Raw genomic sequence first — 9,328 nt, forward strand, 5'->3', positions numbered from 1 at the left:
AGTGTCTAACACATAGTAAGTGCTTAATAAATGCATTCCTTCTAATGGCAATAGTGAGGCTTTTATGGTCATACTCATACTTTTTCACCTCTTTGAAGCATTTGACACTTAATCATCCTCTCCCCCACGACATTCTGTCATCTTTGGGTTTTATGAATGATTTTTTTCTCTTGGATTTCTTCCTACCTGACTTTCCACCTCTTTCAAAATTTATTTTTCTGAATCATCATTCATATCTTATACCCTTACCTATGAATGCAACCTAAGACTTTGTCCACTTTTAAAGCACAATGCCTAGCACACAGTAGGTGCTAAATAAATGTTTATTTCTACACACTCTATCTCAGGGAGACTATAAGTTACCATAGCTTTAATTACACCCTTGTTCGGATAATTTTCTGATTTCTCTATGCAGCTTTAATCTTTCTACTGAACTGATTGGAACAGCTATGTTGCCTAGTGGATAAAGTGTTGGACTAAGATTCTGAAAAACCAGACCTCAAAAACTGTTTCAAACTAGCAGTGTGACACTAGACAGGTCACAACCATTCTCAGCCTCAATTTTCTTATCTGTAAAGTGAAAGTAATGGTAACATCTACCTCACAAGGTTGTTGTGAGGATAAAAGAAGATATAAACACTATTTTGCAAATCTTAAAATGCTATATAAATGTGCCAATCATCATTATTATTGTTAATAATAATGATGCCAACTTTTGTTTGTCTATTGAAGAATTTGAACTGAATTTATATTGGCATTTCCACCTCAATGTGTCTTAAACAGATAGTATATCTTTCCTTCATATTCCCATTTTCTGTCAGGTCTAGCAATATCCTTCTATTCCCCCAGGAGTATGATTTAGAATCATCCTTGACTGCTCATTCTCCCTCATTTCACTTATCCAATCAGTTGCCTCATTTAAATGATTTTACCTCCACTAAAACTCACATATCCATTCACTTCTCCTCACACACTCTAGCATCATCCTAGTTCCAGAGAGGGAGGGTAAGGCACATGTAATTTATATAATATCTACTGCGCTCCAAGCACTATGGTAATTGCTTTACAAGTGTTATCTCATAACAACTCTGTGAGGTGAGTATCTGAAGCTGGATTTGAACTCAGGTCCTCCAGACTCCAGAGCCGATGTTTTATTCATGGAACCACCTAGCTGTCCCTATTAAATCTTCATTGCAAAGCACTGTACTTGCAGATCTAAAAAGGAAAACAAGCTAGTCCCTTCCCTGAAAGAGCTTGCATTCAGTAACGTATATGACATACATATGAAAAAGGAAAAGATAATTTGAAGGAGAGTACAACAGCTGGGGAGATAAATAAAAAATTCAAATGGGAGATAGTACCTGACCTGAACTAGAATAGAAACTAGGGATTTTGTGAGATAGAGGTTAAAAAAAAAGGCATGCATGTTACATGTGGAAGACATTCTTTGAAAAGGTATAGAAATGGAAGATGGAATGCCAAGCCTGGGGCAAAACTAGTGGAACAGTTTGGCTAAAATATGGGGTTTATGAAACAGAATATTTTGAAATAAACTGGGAAAGCAAGATAGGAACCAGATTATTGTGTAGGAATTTTTATTTTGGCTTAGCTGTGATAGGGAACTAGTAAACATTCTTGACTATTGAGTGGGATGTCTTTGGATTATTTATTTGAGAACTGTATAGAGGGTGTATTGGAGAAGGGAGAGCCTACACTCCAAGAGATCAAATAGGGAACTATTTCAGTAGTCTGAGAGTAGTGAAGAGGGCATGGACTAGGGTTGTAGTTGAATGCAAAGGAGTCAGGTCATATAGGTACTGTGAACATAGATTGGATAAGATTTGGTAACTTATTGAATGTGGAAGTGAGGAAGGGGAGAAAAAAAAGTCATAAATGTGGTTGTAAAATTGGTTTCTGGATAAATAGTGGATGCTTGAATATAGGGGGAAAGATGTGCTTGAGAAGGAAGAAAAATGACTTTTGTTTTGGAGGTGTGTTATGGGAATGGGAATTTAAGATCTTCCCTTCCCCTAGGCCCTTTGATAGGTTTATGTGACTCTGATAACCTTCCCAGATTTGAAAATATACTCTGCCCCCTAATAGGCTGAATGTGGTCACCTGAAGACTGTGGCAGAAGGCTTGTTTTTCAGGAATTCCCACACGCTGATAATTTGTGATTGGGCAGTGGGTCAAGAGGGTTGTGACATTATCTGAGCCAGGAGAAGACTATATATACCCTCATGTGAGGTTTTGTTTTGGGGCTCACTTTGAGAAGAGTTATGTGATTTGACCAGACGAGACTCTGGAGAGGCGTTGAGCCCCCCAGCTTTGAAAACCCAGATCTTGGTGCTAACCCTCTCTGGTAACTGTGACTAGGTATGGATGTAATGGTCAGACAGTTGGAAGCCTGTCTGCTGATCTGTTTCTCTGTTTGTATTTTTTATCTGCTTGTAACCTCTGTATTCTCTGAAGTTCAGGATGCCGACCTTTTCCCCCTGAACTAGGTAAAACATATATTTGCTTTAAATAAATAACCTTGCTTTAAAGCAAGGTTGTTAACCCATTTTGAGTGGCTTTCCTTTAGAAAAGCAAATCTAAGAACCTGTGTTAGCAGCCACCCTGGGTATGGTAGGGTGCTTTTTGCTACAAGGTGTTGAGATTGAGTGCTGAAGGAACACATAGAAGTGTTTAGCAGGCATTTGACCATGCTGAACTTGAATATGAGAGAAAAAATAGAGCCATACCTAGATCTGGGAGTCATCTTTTTAGGACAGATCTTTGAATTTATGACAGCTCACGAAATCATCATGTGAGTAAAGTGGGAGAAGAGAAAAAAACCAGGGAGACACTATTCAGGGAAACCCATATTTAATAGATAAAAGATGTATGATGATCCAGCAAAGAAGACTGAGTGATTGGGGTGGTCAGATAAGAAGAAGATGTAAGAGAGAATAGTACCATGGAAGTCAAGAAAGGAAAGAGTCTTTGGAAGAGGAGTTATTACTAAGATCAATGTATGCACAAAATATCATGTAGTATTATAATGACTGAGATAAGGTCATTGAATTAGCACTGGTAACATTGTAGAGAGCATTTTCAGTGTAGTGATAGAATAGAAAGCCAGATTGTAAGGGTTTAGAAGTGTGTAAGAAGTGAATAAATGTAAGCAAAGAATGTGAACATCTCTTTTCTAGAGTTTGTCTATGAAAAAGGGAAGAGATATAATATGACTGTAATAGATGGCAAGACCAAGTGAAGAATTTTTAGGAATGGAGAGAACTGGATTTAAAAATATTTCTTCCCTATTTAGTTCTCTAACTGAAATGTCATTCCTTTCTCCTCCAAGAAAATTAAAAAAAATATTCTGAGAGAAGTAAGATACTATAGCTTATCAATCTTAGTGTGAAAGAATTTACTAGATCCTTTCCCAGTGGGAGTACTTTATAGGAGGGTAGGATGGAAAAAAAAGAGTATACAGACATGTGAGACACTATAGTGTGGAGAAAAGGGAATAGAATAGGAAACTAGGGGCAGAAAACACAATTTAACTACTTCATAGTTTTGTCTGTGACTGGCCTTGTTCCTATGATCAGCAGCACTATGATTATAATATTAAGACTATTGATTATGTCTTTGAATCTGTTCTATACTCATTATTTATTCAAGTACTATAAAATGTAAAATAGATCAAGCATAGTGAGAATGCTAGAAAATCTCATTAATTAGCTACTTCATCTCATGGAAATGTTTTCCAGCAATATCTTAATGTCATTTGAACTAAGTAAGCATACAATTCTTTATTAACACCAAGGAAGAAAGAAGATTAAAGGAGTATAGGATCAGAGATTTAGAAATGGAAGGAACTTAAGAGGCTATCTAGTCCATTTTAGAATTGAGAAAACTGAGACCCAGAGAGGACAAGTGAGTTGACCAATATCGTACAGGTAATAAGGAGAACAAGGATTTGAACCCAAGTCCTTTGACTCCAGATTCTATTATCTTTCTCTCTGAAGTATACTTCTTTATACTTGATTCTGGAGGGTCATATGGCAATGAAGCATTTGAGTTGAAGCTTGAACATAAGTCTTCTGATAGGGATGAATTCTCTCACCTTTAGAGAGAAACTGAGGCAGAATGGCACAGTAGAAAGAAATCTGGCTTGGGAGTCAGAGACACTGACTTCAGGCCCCAGTTCTGATGTTTGTGACCTCTGTGATCTGGAGCATTTCATTTGACCTCCTAAGGCCTCAATTTCCTTCTCTCTAAAAATTAGGGAAATGGACCAGATGACCTTTGATGTCCCTTCCAGCTCTGGATCAATGGTCCTTTAGCTAAGTGAATGTGGGTTCAAACCTAAACTTTTTAACTTGGGGTACATGCAGGCTTGAGCAAACCACTGTCTCTGGGCCTCCATTTCCCTTTCAGTGAAATATATGGGTTGAACCAAGTGATTGCTCAGATACCTCTAAATCTCTGATACTAGGAATGATGACATGCATAACTTGTTTCACTCCCCAGAGTCATAAGCACATTTCTTTACAAAACTTCTGTTTTCCTCGACTTCTTATACTTAGGGACAAGTACCTGATGAATGTTAGCGTATCTCAAGTAGGAAGGAAATTCAATTCAACTAAAAAAGGAAATCAAACATTAGATGGGAATGACTGCCAGTTTTAAAAAATTGATTGTGTGGGTGTGGAGTGATAATCCTCTCCCCAAGTGCACCAGACTGAGCATTTTTGCAAGGGGGTAGTGTGGGTAGGGTTTCTTGCTGAATGACATGGTCAAGTACAATTGTGGTTTGCTCAAGTTCAAGTCTGCAGGAAGTGATATATACATCCTGCTGAATAAATCATTTCTGATCCCTTTGTCAATTTTTTCTGCAGCCGTTGCAGAATTTAAAGTTCTTCTTATAGGGGACCAGCAATATCTAGTTCCAATTGGACCAGCAATGTGATAGCTAGATATTTTAGTAACATCTGTTTCTGCAGCTGGCTTCCCATCCCTATCTCCCACCCCCATTTTTCTTAAGCACAGAGGAACATACATATTTGGGCATAGTTGATGAAAATGGGTTATTTTTTGCTGGTTTGGGCTCGCCAGCATATGAAGTGAATACTCTTAAAAGTATGTCAGTGTTTTCTGCAGTGTTTTTTCCCCTCACTAGGTAATAAAATATCCATAGAAGTAAACTATTTATGAGTTATAAAAAATGACCTTATTCTTCAAGATACTCAATCCTCTAATTATCCACAAAAGTTTGGATCGGATGTCCGTTATTTAAATCTCCACTACTTGCCTGAACACTTTTGGCAGGGATTTTGTAATATCAGCAGGAAAATAGGAAATGAGTTGGAAACATTAACAAAATTAGAAAACAGTATTAAGGTGCTTTATCTTTTCATGACCTTCATGTTAAGTCATAGCAATCTAAAACACAGTATTATGAAAAGAATGAAAGGGATGTTTTTTAATGATGTACAAGCCAGGTATATGATTAATAGTTCAGATTCAGTTTAGGTAAGCCCTCTGCAGACTTACTGTTTTGCCTAACCAATGTAGTTGTGCTTGGAATGAGAGCTGGAACTTTAAAAATAGGGATGTTATGTATGAAATGTCTACATTTCTTTCTTGAAAATTTAAAATGAAGAATCCCAAGATGATTGAATGTCAGAGTTGGGAGGGGTCTCTTGAGATCTTCTAGTCTAATCCATTCATGAAAAAAAAATCCCCACAACATTATTACTGCAGAGTGATAATAAAGACTTTGCTTTGAAGAACTCTGGGTCCCAGTTTCTATCCAGGTACTATCCAGCCCATTCCATTTTGTCATAGTTCTAATTGTTGGGAGGATTTTCTTTGAATTAAACTTAAATTTTCCAGATTAATATAGCTACTCTATCAATATTTCTAAACAGACAGGTGGTTAACTTGCTTTAAAGGTCTGAACACCATAAAGCTACAGAACCAAAGAATGAATAATAATTACAACTTGAGGTTTTCCAAGACATCTATGAATTTTTCACCTCTGTAAATAGAAAGCATACAGAGTTCACAAAAATTAATAATTATTATTGCTCTCAGGCCTAATTTTTATTAAGAATAATAGTGATTATTTAGCTATGTCTTTTACTATATAAATGAATTCCAGTAAAAGGTGACTTTAGATGTCAATAAGAATTAAATATAAGAATTGAAAACAAGTAGTGTGGTGTAGTAGATAGAGTACTTATCTTGGGCAGAAAAAAACCTGGGTTCAAAACCTGACTGTGACAGATTCTGGCTTTGCTATCCAAGGCAAATCATGTTATCTCTTTGGGTCCCAGTCAACTCTATTGAGCTATAAAGTGACAGTAAGTTGTAGATCTGCCCTGGAGGAGGGAAATTCCACATGAGGAGTTTACCACACTTTTAAAATTCTAACCAAACAAGCCTTTTGCCCCCAAAATTGAAAAAAAAAAGCCTGGTTTTAGAAAATAAACAGAATTTAACTCTGTGGGTGCATTTATACACAAAGATTCTGATGCATAAGTGTAAACAATGGGTGTTTGACAACCAGTTTCCTTTGGGACTTTGCTTTAGAAGCTTAGACAACTTGACTAAGATAGCGATTTTTCAGTTTGCCCAATTTTGTGACCCCATTTGTAATTTTCTTGACAAAGATGATGGAGTGCTCATTTTACAGATGAAGAAGCTGAGGCAAACATGGCTAAGTGACTTGCTCAGGGTCACACAGCTATCACTACATAAACATGGAGGATATATTTTCTATTGTGAGGTTCCTTCCAATATTATCATCATCATAAAAAGGAATGGGGAATTTATCAGATAAAACAAAAAAAGAACCCTTATGGAAAACCTTATGTATGGCATGTCTGACATAGAGCAGATGGGATTCATTATATTAAGTTATCAAAAATTAAGGATGGAATATGGAGTTTGTTTGATATTTGAGAAACATTGTGAATATCAGCTAATTTACCCCCTCAATCTCCAAATTAGTTGTGGTTATTTTATTTATTTATTTTTTATTTTTGGAGGGCAATTGGGGTTAAGTGACTTGCGCAAAGTCATACAGCTAGTTTTTTGTGTGTGTCAAGTGTCTGAGGCTGGATTTGAACTCAGGTCCTCCTGACTCCAGCACCAATGCTCTATTTGCTGCGCCACCTAGCTGCCCCCAGTTGTGGTTATTTTTACCCCATTTATTATAATGAATAATAACATAAAAGAGTGAAAATAGCTTTCTGCCACCTGAGTGACAGAACTCAGTTCTCTTGATTTCTGATTTAGCAGACATTTATTAACTGACAGTAATGATTAAATTGGTAAGATTGTTTTTCATATTTTGCACCATTTTTAAGTCCTGTTTCTTTTTAAGGTTGACAAAGACAGGGGTTTTGAAACATACTCTGATATGACCTTTAATGTTTGATAGATAAAATAATCAAATCCTTTTTCATCCTTTGGGCCTAGATTTTTTGGAAGTGAAAAACAATTTCTGATATTCCACATCCCAAGAAAATGTCCCATTACAGAAAAGAAAGACAGCCTACAATCACAAATGAACAAATGACAGATTGTCATGGGCTTTGCTTATAGACACAATTTGAAATGGGGAAGAAGTGGGAGAGGGGGGGTGGAGGAAGTTGAGGTTGGCAAAAATCTATAACTCAGACCAGATCTTTCCAAAATCTAGACTGAGTTTGGAGCTTTGTAGTGAAACCCAAAGCCAGGTACATTTTGCATGGTTTGAGTTTTCATTATGAAAATTTCGTAGAATTCTATTGCTGACAGCTGTTGCTCAATCACACATCATGTTATAAATCCATACCTTCTGTTCCACAATCAAAACCATGGCCATTGCAGAGGAAATTAAAGAAAACATACTTCACCTCCAGGTCTCTTTCAATCACGGTCTCATATCATTAAACTGATATTAATTTCCTAGCAAGAGAAGGAGTTATTCAGTGAGGCAACTAAACAGGGAAGACAGTCTTGCAGGGGATTATCATCTCTAGTGGTATGGCTATTGAAAAGATAATTTCACAACTGTAGATAGACTCACAACTAGACATGTGAAATTCAATTACATTTTTGTTCCAAGAAGTATGACTTAACAGAATTTCTTTTTAATTCACCTCTAATAAATAATGTAGAAAAGCACTAAGATTATTAGTGTTCTTAGTGACATCTTTAACTTTATTGCCATTTACAAGGTTAAATGTCCAAGGACTAAAAGAAAAAAAAAAGTAAATATTTTTATATGAAGTTTAAGTCTAATGTTTCTCTGATAATGATACTCCTCAATGATTTATTTACACAGGAGCAGGATGCTATGTTTTATACTAGGTATAAATTGACTTAGACACTTAATTGATAGTCCCTTTAATGAGAAAGTAGACCAGTCTTGGAACCAGAAGTCCAACAACTATGGGTATTATATAGAAACTCTTCCACAATCACATTTGAAGTCAGAAGACCTGGGTTTTAATTTCAATTCTTCAATTTCCTATCTTTGACTTCAGGCTTTAACATTTATCACTAGATTATAAACTTCTCACTAAAGTGTAAGCTCCTCGAGGGCAGGGGTTGGCTTTGGCCTCTTTCTACATTCCCAATTTGTAGCACAATGCAAGGCACATAATAGGTGATTAATATATGTTTATTTAATTGGATTATCCATTCTGGGCTTTAGTTTCTTCATCAACAGAATAAGAAAGTTGAACTATATATTTTCTAAGATGCCTGTAAGCTCTAAATACTATGATTCTATGTCCATGTATACATTCAGAGTTATTGTCTTTTGATTCATGTTAGAGCTATTATTTATTCTAAACAACATTGATTGTTAGTTCCTTAAATCCATACTTGCTTCTATCTCCTTAAGCTCGAGCATTGATATTTTGGGCTATTTGAACTTGGATAAGTTCGATCACTCAGTGTGATAGCCAAGAGTTTATCCTTGAAAGGACCTTTACCTTTCTTGTAAAAATAAAAAAAAATAGTTGTTATATATATATAGCAAATTTCGACCATTCAAAATTGTTATATTAGAAATTAGGTGGGGCAGTTAGGTGGTGCAATGAATAGAGTACCTGAGTTCAAATCCAGCCTCAGACACTTTACACACTTACTAGCCCTGTGATCTTGGGCAAGTCACTTAACCACTTAACTCCAATTGGTTTGCCCTCTCCCCTCCAAAAAAAGCGAAGAAGAAGAAGAAGAAGAAGAAGAAGAAGAAGAAGAAGAAGAAGAAGAAGAAGAAGAAGAAGAAGAAGAAGAAGAAGAAGAAGAAGAAGAAGAAGAAGAAGAAGAAGAAGAAGAAGAA

Source organism: Petaurus breviceps, unplaced genomic scaffold, assembly GCF_028583685.1.
Source record: "Petaurus breviceps papuanus isolate PSGF00001 unplaced genomic scaffold, PetGlider_PUasm1.0 90491, whole genome shotgun sequence".
Lineage (NCBI taxonomy): Eukaryota > Metazoa > Chordata > Mammalia > Diprotodontia > Petauridae > Petaurus > Petaurus breviceps.